The 12,202-nt window shown below is 44.0% G+C and overlaps 1 protein-coding gene across 2 annotated transcripts in view; it reads right to left on the reverse strand.

The window, feature by feature from the left end:
• RASA3 (RAS p21 protein activator 3) overlaps positions 1-12,202 on the reverse strand; it is a 264,785-nt gene that overhangs the window by 121,209 nt on the left and 131,374 nt on the right. The gene's annotated exons all lie outside the window — the stretch shown is intronic.

Below are 12,202 nucleotides of genomic sequence, written 5' to 3' on the forward strand. Positions count from 1 at the left end.
CAGTGCGTAGAGCCACCTGCCATGCTTCGGCCTAGAAGTGGACAGGACAGGTTGCCGCTTGTGGGGAGCCTCCAGAGATGAGCAGCCCCCGGATCCAGCACCCCGCACCCTTTCCTGTGCCCTAAGCCCCCTCCTGCACCCAAACTCCCTCCCTAAGCCAGCACGCCACACCCCCTCCCACGCCCCAACCCCCTGCCAGCCCCACACCAAACAGACTATAAATGAACTTTCAATGAAGATCAGAAATGCTGGTTTATAGAGCTTTCTGGTTGGTGAAGTGCCAGATAAAACAGCTTGTACTGTATAAAACAAGAGGCAGACAGAAGAGTGAGCAAAAGTAACTGTGAGGAAGTTATAGACTATGTATTCTCCAATGCGCATTAAATCAACTCTTTGAACTAATTAATTAATTTTAAATGAAAACCTCACATCCAACTCCTCCATTTTCTCCAAACAAAAATCTCAAATCCAAAACTGATTAAGACAATTGATAGTAACTAAGCCTTTGAGGTGGATTTGTGATGTTTATTATCTATTAATACTGAATATCCATTTCCACCTGATTATGATATACAGAAGAATGATCTAGCTAGATCAACAGAAAAACAAATTATCTTTCCTACAGTTAGGTCAAATTCAACAATGGATAAAAATATCATTTTTAACATACAAATCTGTTTAGGGACGTAAATAGCTTCCCTTGAATCCTACTAGTTTAAACAGAGAAACACCTCAGACTTAATAGCAAACCTTTTTTTTTTCTATCCAATTATATGGTTAAGGAATTGTGTATAAGAACTACAAGCATCTATCAACATTATTTGTGCCGTGACAGGTCTATCGTACTAACACAGATTTTTCACCCCGAGTCACTTAAACTCCATCCGCCCATTCAAATCTACTGAAGCATGAGTCATACTGACAGATGCAGCAAGCACTGCAGATGTAGACTTAAAAATAAATCACTAATTCTAATTAATAGGCTGAAAGCCAGTAGTTTTTCTGTTTAAACAGACCTCCCTTTTGTCCTGGCTGGGCACAAGACTGGGAGACGGATTCATTAAAGCTACAGTATAAAAAAAACCCTTCAACGGTATTCTGTTAAAAGATTTAATACTCATCTGAGTTATTAATAGTTCCTTACATTAACTTTCCATTTTTCTTGCATTTTATCAGCATATGTCATTCCCTTGGCTCTGTCAAGACACACATACATTGCTCCTATTATACACAGCAAAAGCATTTTAGGTCACTGCACACCTCTTTTGTTCACACTGCTGCCTAGAATGAAATAAATTTTTAATGGATTTCTATACTCTCTTAATAGACTTTTGGAGCTAGCCAGCAAGCCTCATTCATTATATAGCAAAACATGGTACTAAATGTCATTTTTAGTGAGAACATGACACAATGTATTAATTGTTAAAGTTATACATTATTATTCAGAAAAAACAATTGTTAAAAATCTATTTATAATAATATATGCTACAATGTTGAGAAATGTGTCCAAGATTAACGAATGAAGCCCACAGTACAGACTCGTAGAGCACTACTGTCGTTAAACATGGATCCTAAAGGCAGATTTCAGAAAACAAAAAATTACAGTACATCATTTGGTCCCTCTCCTGTCCAGTCTCCTCTGAACGTCAGCATCTGCTCCCATTTATTGTGTCTCAGACCCTGAGTATTTAAGGATTGTACTTGCATACACAGCTTCTAACTTCTAACTGCAAAAGGTGTTGCACACAATTCTTGGTGGCTCTACTCTTGAGTTGGACAATATTTACTTAGTAATGCCTTAGTTTAAGCAACTTTATAGATGTTATATATTTACTTTACTCACAGATCTGGTACCTTCCAACAAAGTTTACAACATGTACTTGCTGCATTGGCACTTTTCCATGTTAACTATGACAGCATGCCTCGTCACTTTTGCCTGTTTTCCCTCTATGAAGAAACCTTATTTGATCTTCAGGAGTGTGATATGGTTTTTACAGATACAAAGCTTGAAATTTTGCACTAGCACAAACTTTTCTACCAAACTGAGCATTATGAACAGCTCTCCTAGCAGAATGGTTCCTAAGCGGGACCATAAGGCCCTATACCTGTAAACACTTATGCAGTTGACTTCAGCAGGACTACTCATGTGCACAAAGTTAAGTATGTATGACAGAGTTCAATGCCTAAGCATTAAAGTATCTAAGTTTCTCTGGAGAAATTCTGCTTGCTTTTTCTAGATGTGCTAGTGAATCTATCCATAAAGTCTGTCCTTTCCTTCCCATAAAATACTGATACACATAATGGGCTGCACCACAAAAAAAAAAAAAAAAAAAAAGACACTGAAGAGATGATACTTATTAACCTGGATTATATATCCATTTCTCCATTATAATTCCTAGATTACTGTGCCACCTGAAAGCCTGAAAGGTACAAATATGTCTTTTCCCATATTTATTGCACAGTCCTTAAACTCAGATTACCATTTGATACTTATAAAAATGTATTCAGGGACAGTAATTAGCCGCCCCCCAACCCCACCAAACAGACCTCCAATTGGACCAGCCAAACCACCATCATTTGAAGCAGTCAAGAATAGAAAAGACAACAGAGGAAACAACATATGGATGTGCACTGAACATTTCTGGAGAGTGGCCTTGAGAAAAAAGTCTTTAAAAACCTGTTTACAATACATGATGTTGGAAAAGAGCATAATGAAAGGGAGAAATGCGAAGGAAATGCAGTTAGCTATATTATAACTGAATCCTGTATCCACTACTGGACACGAGACTTACTTGCAGGAGTAGTCCCATTGAACTCATTCATGTGCCTCACAGTAAGCATTATTCTCATTAGTGTTTGCAGAATAGGGCCCTTATTTTATATTTTAGAAAACTCTGTTCAGTGCTTTCCTGGTTGTGGATTTTGAAGACAGTGTTTTACAATATCCTACTCCAACTCATTCAGATAGTGTATTTTTCCTATATTGTGCTTACTTTTAGAAATTAAAGGTGCATTTCTTAAACACTGCACGTATTTCCCAACTGATAATTAAGCAGCAAAACTTTAACTGCAAGAAAATGCACATTAAATCTAATCTGATTTTCCCCCTTCCCCTTGAGTGGTAGGGTGGCTTTGCAAAACAATATCTTCTTTCTGAAGGAATGAAAAGGAACTATACAACTGCTATGTGCTTCCACTTAAATTGCAAGCTTATCCTTAATGTATCTCTTCAAACAGTGCCCACTTTGTCTCAAGCATGGACCTGAGGAGCAAGAGGTCACAGCAGTCAAACCCCATGATTTATTTCTCAAGCCAAACTGTCTTGAGCATCAGCCTCAGGGCTCGAGAAACCTCGTTCCAAAAAAACAAACTGCCTCCCCAAAACAAAAAAAGGCAATCCACCCTGTTTGCTGCACTAAATGCTTTTATTTGACAGAGAAATTAGTAAAAGTCAGCAGCATCAAGTTACATAGCCCACCAAGAGACTGACAAATACTTCAAGAACAAATACCAGAATTATCCCAGCTAAAGATTCAGAGATCTGTCAGAATTTAATGAGTTCAACTTGAACTTCCAATTTTAAAAAAAATTCCCTGGTAGATTAGACCTACTCTCTCATTAGAAGATTTAATTTGGTGAAGAAAAGGGGGGAAGGGTGTAGTTTTTAAACATCAGAATAAGCATCAATATTTGCAAAAGGAAGCGTTTAAAGTATCAAAATAGCTTCTGATTCTTTTAAGTTTTGCAATGACAGCCAAGGGGATGGGGCATCGTAAACAGATTTGCAGCGACAGAAGCCATTGCATGCCCTCCTTTTTACCTGGCAGTCAGCATGAAATTAGCCTTCCTTAAAGTAGGTTTGAAAATGTTTACATTTCAGAAATCCTTTGGCACAGGATATTGATTTTAAAGTCCTTTAAATCGTTATTAATTTAACCTGCCTTGGGTTTTATTGTAAGGTGTCCCAGATACTTTGATAGACTGGTGTTCTATACATAGAAGAATAGAGCTTTTGAGTCCCTAGCCTCACAACTGCCACATCCAGCTGTTGACAGTAATTACTCCATAACTAAGGGTGAAGCGAATATCTCATAAGCAGATTCATTTTGAATACACCTCAGTTGTCGTCCCCCCCACCCCCATCTGATCTTCCTGATGTTTCATATGCCAATCTCAACTGTTGGAGAAACGTTGGAGCAGGAATCTTCACTGCATGATCTGGGCATGGAATGGGAGTCTGTGGGGAGGAGGAAGGGTAATTTTGAGGCAGGCAGGAGACTAGGGCAGGGGATGAAAGGGGGGAAATGACAGGAGACTGGAGGGCATGGAGAAAGACAAGGAAAGGCAGAGACTGTAAACACTTAACTTTAAAAATGGGTAACATATTGTAGCTTTTAAATCCCAAGGTTTTTAATCAAGAGAAAAGCTTCCCCTGTCCACCATCTTTTACTCCATATTCCACCCAGGTTTCATCATCTTCCCTTTCCCTCCCTCCCATAGACTTGCTAAAGCCCATGGGAGCGAAGCCCTTTGCTAGGCCTCATCAAGGCACAGCAGCACTCCTTTTCTGCAGCCCTTTTATGGCAACCTGATTCAGCAAGTGCTTTTCGGGCAATTACGCACGTGCTTAAGCACTTTCTTCAGTTGGAGACTTAATCCAATGAGTAACAGCAAAGTCAAATAAAAACTTTAAAAAAAAAGTGCAGCGCGATTTTCCTTAAAAATTAACAGTTAACGCTGGAGAAATATTATTTTCCTCAAAAAACATCTGTTTTAGTGCCCAAATGTGAATTAGTCTGGAAATAGTAAAGGAATCCTTCCTGTCCTCTTCCAAATACTACTTCACTCACCCACATCCAACTCAATTTACAGAAAGGTTTCCTATTCAAGATCCTATTTCTGATTATTACCTAGTCATTTTTTTATTTTGGCCTATCAGAGTAGCCAAGTGCCCAGTTTTTGACCGGAATGCCTGCTTGAGAAATGGCTGGCTCTGCACAGCTCCTGGAAGCGGCCGGCATGTCCCTCTGGCTCCTAGGCGCAGGGGTGGCCAGGGGGGCTTTGTGCGCTGCCCCTGCCCATGGTGCCAGCTCCACAGCTCCCATTGGCCTGGAACCATGGCCAATGGGAGCTGCGGGGGCAGCGCCTGAGGACAGGGCAGTGTGTAGAGCCTTCTGGCTGCCCCTGCACTTAGGAGCCAGAGGGACATGTCACCACTTCCTAGGAGCTGCCTAAGGTAAGTGCTGCTTCGAGCCTGCACCCCCCCCGTACCCCAACTGTGTCTCAGCCCTGAGCCCCCTCCTGCACCCAGACTCCCTCCCAGAGCCCACACCCTTTCTGCACCTCCACCCCCTGGGCCTCAGGCCAGAGCCCCCTTTCGCACCCTCCAACCAGAAGCCCTCAACACCCCTGCACCCCAACCCCAGCCCCAGCCCAGAGCTTCTTCCTAACTCCAGCCCCTTGGCTCTACCCTCCAGCCCAGAGCCCCGTCCTGCACCCCAAACCCGTCATCCCCAGCCCCATCCCAGAGCCCGCACCCCCAGCCAGAACCCTCCCCCTCTCACACCCCAATCCCCTACCCCAGCAAGTGAGTGAGGGTGGGGGAGAACGAGTGACAGAAGAAGGGGAGAGGGAGTGAGCAGCGGGCGGGGCAAGGGTGTTCGGATTTCTACAATCAAAGTTGGCAACCCTACCTAGCACATGTTTTTGCAAATTCCAGGGGAAAGATGTTAAGGAGCTGGACTGGGGTGGGGGCAAGGGGCAGTCAGGTGGAGTGAGTTTAAGCAATGAAAAATTATATAGGAGTAGATCCCATAACCATTTTCAAACATTCTGGTGATTTGGGTTTTTTAAAAGATGCAGGATTTTGTAATTACTTTTCAGTGTTAGCTAGACAGAACCATGTTCAACCTTAACTGTAAAAAAAAGTTTTGTTTGAAAAATACCTATTAAAAATCATCACAATCAATGTAAATTGAAGGAACAAGAGTATACAGACTGAATCACATAGACTAGAACCACTTCTTCAGTTTCAGATAATATTGCAAAACCCAGCATTTATTTCTCAACACTTGGGTTTGCAAAAGCAGTCTTGTTCTCATTTTGGCACTGATAGTTCAGTGGATGAAGAGAGAGGGTTGCAACATGAATAATAATGTAACTGCCCAAACCAAACCTCTTTGTATATAGATTTTTCTTCTCCTTTTAAACCTGCCTTTGTACTTGAAGTAAGGACCATTAACATGCTACAAAGAACTCTGCATCCTCTGACTATTCCAACTTGTTTAGAAAGACTGGATTCATCCCGCTGCATGAACTGAAGACCAGAGTTCACATCACAGTGTGAGTTGGAAGAAAAATAAATAGACTGAAGAGTCTACGAAAGGGTACTTGCCTGTTTCTGAACAATTCAGCATTTGGCTTATAAAATGTGCACAAATACTCTGCAACATTTCGTTAAGAGAGTGACGAGAGGAAAAAAAGATTCTTCAGAATACTTACATAAGACAATCAACAAGGGAATTGGAAGAACTCAAATTCTGATAAAGTTTGTGGTTGCTGCTACTGTAGAACTATAAGTTGAGATTCTGTAGGAGTAGCCAAAAGAGGCAGACAAAGGTTGCAGGGAATCTAAAACATTTGCAAAATACACCCATACTAGATCTGAAACTCAGAGTTCTGGCAGAATATATACAACTGGAAGCATATGGTTACATAAGAAATACAACTAAAACAAACCCACACAACTTAAGTCATTGTGAAAGTACAGATCCTCTTCTAATATCCATCCACTGTACATAAGCCACTTTTTCTCATAAGTAATTGGGCTGAAGGACCTGATAGGGAGTGCTGTGTCATGTGTTCAAGCACATATATCCATCAACAGAATCAGAACATTATTACTGTGTTAACTACATTAGATCCAGGGTGGAGGGTGGGGAGATTTTAGCTACAGATATAGTCTCATTTGGTGTAAACTATTTTCTACGACCCCCCTCATTTTTTTCTTAAAACTTCCTCAGCCTGTTCTTTTACTGATTTTATTTTGTGTGTGTATCTGGTGCCGTTACAGTCTCACCCTGCCAGCTCTGAACCCTATCCACTGACTGACATGCCTACCAAACACCAAAAATTCTCCCTTACCCATTTCTAGGGACCTTGTGACTCTTTCATCTGTCAAATTTCCTCCCCTCCCCCACAAATAGAAATACCCTTGTCTCATGGCATATTCAGCCTTTATCTGTACCCCCCTGACAAAGTGGAACTCAAGTTATAGATGTGTTTACTTTGTAGGAATTTCTCAGGTTCTTAACATAGTTACTCACATGGATAGCTTTCAATACTGATACGTATTCTCATTCATAAACCCCTCAGAGCCCTAATGTCCACCAGGCCTCCTCCCACTTCTGGCACTCTGTCCAGCTGTGTTACATGTCTTCCCCACAAAGTCTTGTGCACTCCCTGCCCCAATAATCTCTCATGAGCAGTCTGATTTTCCCCAAGCTCCACGCCCTGCAAGCTCCCTTACCACATTAAGCCTTTAAATGTTGATACACATCAATGATTAGATCCATCAATGTTGATACATATCAGTGTTTAAAAGCAAAATGTGGTAACTGAGTACAGGGCACGGTGGGGCCAGGCAGTGTGTCTAGAGGAGAGTACATTGAGGAGTGAGGCTGTTATGGGAACTGCAGTGGAGCAAACAGATAGGAGAGAAGCCGCTCTTAAAGTACTGCTTATGCCATTCGGTTCAAAGCCTCCTTCCCCGTGGCCTTTATGCTGGGCAGAGCTCCGTGTTTCACAAAGGCAGGTGGGCAGCACTGGAACATCTAAGGTGCTGATGTATCCAAGTAATTCTATCAGCTAATCTTGGCATATCCCCAAAGTAAGTGGAACAACTATGTATGTAAAATTTGAGAAGTGGCTTGTGTCCAACACATCCGAATGCGAGAGAGAAGTATGGAGTTTGTGGTGGTTTAGTTAGAGGAACACAAATAAATGTGAGGAAAACAAAGCAAAGTAAGTATTTTAAGACGATATCAGCAAACATTAAATATTTTATTAAAAATTAGGGCATCTATATAGTTGGTTAGCGCACAGCATGCCAGAGTCTAAACCTACCATGCATTAGCCTGTCACATGTTATCTGGCTGCATGGGATACTGCTACCATACACTACAAGTTCCATACTGTGCTTTGACATACTGCTGCTCCAAACAGTGTGGACAAGCTTTCATACAGAACAGTAACTCTTTGCAAGACTGAATTTATCAAATTTAGTAACTAAGTTCAGTTGGCAAAGTGTGAAACAAAGGAACTTTATTCTTGTGTTAAATTCAAGTACCCTTAAACTATGGAGTTGCTACAGACTTCTCCTTAATATTGTGGTCTTGCCACTGCGAGGCTGTATCAGTATTTTCTGTTTTACAGGGTCAGTACCTCGGTGTGTCTCAGATTTTTCCAGAAGGGAGTTAAATTAAGATTGCAAGGGCAATGTCCACTCCAGTATTTTTGAACTTGAGTGTGCTTGACTTTGTAGCCTTTTAATCCTTTATGTATTTTCCTAATTTTGATTTTTTTTAATAGTTTTGTTTGTTTAATGTTAATTAAGGTTGCTGTCATCAATAAAGTCTATTGTTTGTGAATATGTATTATACATTCACACAAATGTAAGCATTATGTGGTTGACACTTTACCTCCTCGCCAAAGTTTAGGGACAGTAGACTCAAGGCTCAGGTGGTTTATTTTCCCTTACATTCAGTTTTTGATCACTCTGTCCAAGGTGTGAAAAATTCCTGTCAAGTAGTAAAGAGCACTAAAGGATCATGGAGCCAAGATACCTGATCCACCTTACTGAAGCACACCAACCATTTAACTCTTCTTCACACAGCTCTACTTTTACTGGTATTGAAACACATTTAGAAATGTCACATTCCCTTTACCTAAGATTTGAGAAGCTGTCTTGATTTTTCTGTTGCAGCTGATACTGTCCTTTAAGCGAATGGAAACATCTGATGCAAGCAAAGGCAACATCAATCTTAAGGACAACAAAATTAAAAGTGCAGTCTCTATCCTGGCTCGGTGTGGAGGGGAGACCTAAGGGGGAGGGCCATGTTAGAGAGAGAGCCCAGCCTGCACTGGCTGCTACCCTGGAGCTTGACTCTCAGAAGTGGGGTTTCTGCCTTTGATGTTGCCCTGCTCCACTTGTTTAGAATTCAGCACTTCCAAAATGCACCATTTCTGCATTCTCTATGGACAGAATCCCTCTTCTCAGCACCCGCAGGGAACCAGCTACTGGGCAGGGTTGCAGCCTGCTACTTTGTGAAAAAGAGGGCAGCTAGATGCAGGAAGTGAGACAGGAAATGAGACGGGGTGAAGGCAATGGGGTCTGAGGCCCTCAACCCCAGCTTGCTACCTTTAGGTGACCCCCACCCACGAGCTTAATGCTCCTTTGGGGCTAGATCCAGCTCCTGCCACTGATGTGAGGGCCCTCGGCTGCCACGCTGGGAGCAGCTCTGCGTGCTGAGAGTCTGGTGGTATTGGACAATTCCGGGGCAGGTCCCCGCAGCCTGAAGGCCTTGTGCGGAGGGAGCTCTAGGAGGAAAGGACCCACCAGCTAGGTTTGTCCCAGTCCTCTCCCCAGAGTTTCCCTGGGAAGCTTGAATTCCCCCCAGACCCTTACCCCCACCTTCTTGTTTAGTGACAAGGGGCGCATGCTAGGAAGGGGAGACCCAGTGGGAGGTGCAACTTGCATGATGCAGAGACTCTCCCTGAGCCCCTTACCCTGCTCTGTTGATACGCAGCACCATCCCAAGCCCTCCAATCAGTCCCCTTTGGGGCTGGGCTGGGCCTCCAGCTCTGTGATCCTGCCTGGGAGCTGGATCAGGGCTGGCCATGATTGCATGGGAGCATTACAACAGCAGCCTTGGCCAGCCTGCACCCTCAAGCCCCCGGGCCAGTGGGGAGTGTAGGCAGACCCCCACACCGTGTACCCCAACACCTCCACTCTGGCCTGAGGTCCTTCCCCAGTTGGGTTGGCTCCAGGAAGCTGGTCTAACAGAGCAGGTGTGCTGTTGCTGAAAGATCCAGCACACTTGTTCAGGTCAATGTGAAGATTGTGGACAGCCCCATAACCTCAGGGCACCAGACCTTCTCAGCCCCAGATGTGGCAGGGGTCTGATCTGGGGAAGAGGTGCATCCTTGACTCAGTGCCTGCGTGGCTCTGGCTGCCAAGGGGGCATAGGTGGGAGGTGCCTGCAGGAAGGAGGCAGGGAGTGACAGCTCTGGTGCATGAGGCTGGTCCTGGCTGGCTCCCCACTCTGGCCCACTGGCTATCATGGCATTCCACCAGTGTCACATGACATGACTATGTGTAGGCAGGGTCATCCTGCCCCACTCCCTTCCTGGTCCTGTCAGATGTAGGGCTTCACCAGTCAAGCTGGGCTGAGAGCTTTGGGGGTTGGGGGGGGAGAAAGGGGGGCTGAGCCCCCTCTAGTCCTAGCCACCCTCTACCTAGGAGGTATCTCCACTCCTTCTGCTTCTTCCAGTCAGGCACTGGAAAGCTGTCCTAGTAGAAACTTTAAATCTTTGATTCACTATAATACAACAGGTTTTGATGCCGAGAGGTTGACTGGTGGAAATGATGTAAAATTCTTGACAATGATTTACTGGTCCCACCTGACTTACAGAAATAAGTGTTAGATATCCCCAGTGCCCACTAACCTGGCTGCTCAAGTTTTTGAGGGGAATTTAGTGCTATTGAAAGGTGTAGTAAATATTGTTACTGGCCTTGTGATTAAGGCACTGGCCTGGGAAGCAAGAGGTCTAGATTGTGTGCGACACTGGGTAAATCACAACCTCTGTGCCTCAACTCCCCATCTGGGAAATGGGGATAACAAGGTTTCCTTTCCCGACCCCGTTAGCTGTTTAGACTGTACGCTCTTCAAGGCAGGGACTCTCTTGCTATGTACAATGGGGTTTATTGGTTGGGGCTTCTAAGCGCTACTGTAATACATGTAATAAACCAGTGTCTCTCCAACTTTCCAAACTATTGTACCCCTTTTAGGAGTCTGATTTGTCTTGCGTACCCCAATTTTCACCTCATTTAAAAATTACTTGCTTACAAAATCAGACACAGAAATACAAGTGTCACAGCACACTTTTACTGACAAATTGCTTACTTTCTCATATTTACCATATACACCTCTACCCCGATAGAACGCGGTCCTCGGGAGCCAAAAAATCTTACCACATTATAGATGAAACCACGGTATATCAAACTTGCTTTGGCCTCGAGCATTTCCATTATTAATAGTCACTTCCTGCCCCCGACTTACCCCTCAGAACCCCCAACCCATCCAACACCCCCCCGCTCCTTGTCCCGACTACCCCCTCCAGAGACCCCCGCACCTAATCACCCCTCCCAAGACCCCACCCCCTATTTAAGCCCCCCTGCTCCTTGTCTCCTGACCGCCCCCTCCAGAGACTGCCCACGTCCCTAATTACCCCCAGGACCCCACCCCCTACCCAACCCCCCTGCTCCCTGTCCCCTGATTGCCCCGACCCCTATCCACACCACTGCCCCCTAACAGGCCCCCGGGACTCCCACACCCTATCCAATGCCCCTGTTCCTCGTCCCCTGACCGCCCCGTCCCCAGAACCTCCGAACCATCCAACCCCTCCCCCCCCGCTCCCTGTCCCCTGACCACCCCCCGAGACCCTCTGCCCCTTATCCAACCCCTTCGCCCCGGCCCGGCACCCTTAACATGCTGCTCAGAGCAGCATGTCGGAGCCAGACACGCTGATTCGTCGGAGCGCACAGCCCCACCCCCCAGAGCACTGCTTTACCGTGTTATATCTGAATTCATGTTATGTTGGGTCACGTTATATCGGGGTAGAGGTGTAATTATAAAATAAATCAACTGGAATGTAAATATTGTACTTACATTTCAATGTATAGTATATAGAGCAGTGTATATAATTGTATGAAATTCTAGTTTGTACTGACTTTGCTAGAGCTTTTTATATAGTTTGTTGTAAAACTAGGCAAATATCTAGATAAACTGATGTACCCCTGGTTGAGAACCACTGTGATAAACCACCTCCACATCAGTGAAGTTACCATTCAAGTAATTAGCTAAAAAAAGACACATGCAAAGTTCCTCACTATACAAAATGAAATGTTTCATCCATGTTTCAA

This window comes from Lepidochelys kempii, chromosome 1 (genome assembly GCF_965140265.1).
Source record: "Lepidochelys kempii isolate rLepKem1 chromosome 1, rLepKem1.hap2, whole genome shotgun sequence".
Lineage (NCBI taxonomy): Eukaryota > Metazoa > Chordata > Testudines > Cheloniidae > Lepidochelys > Lepidochelys kempii.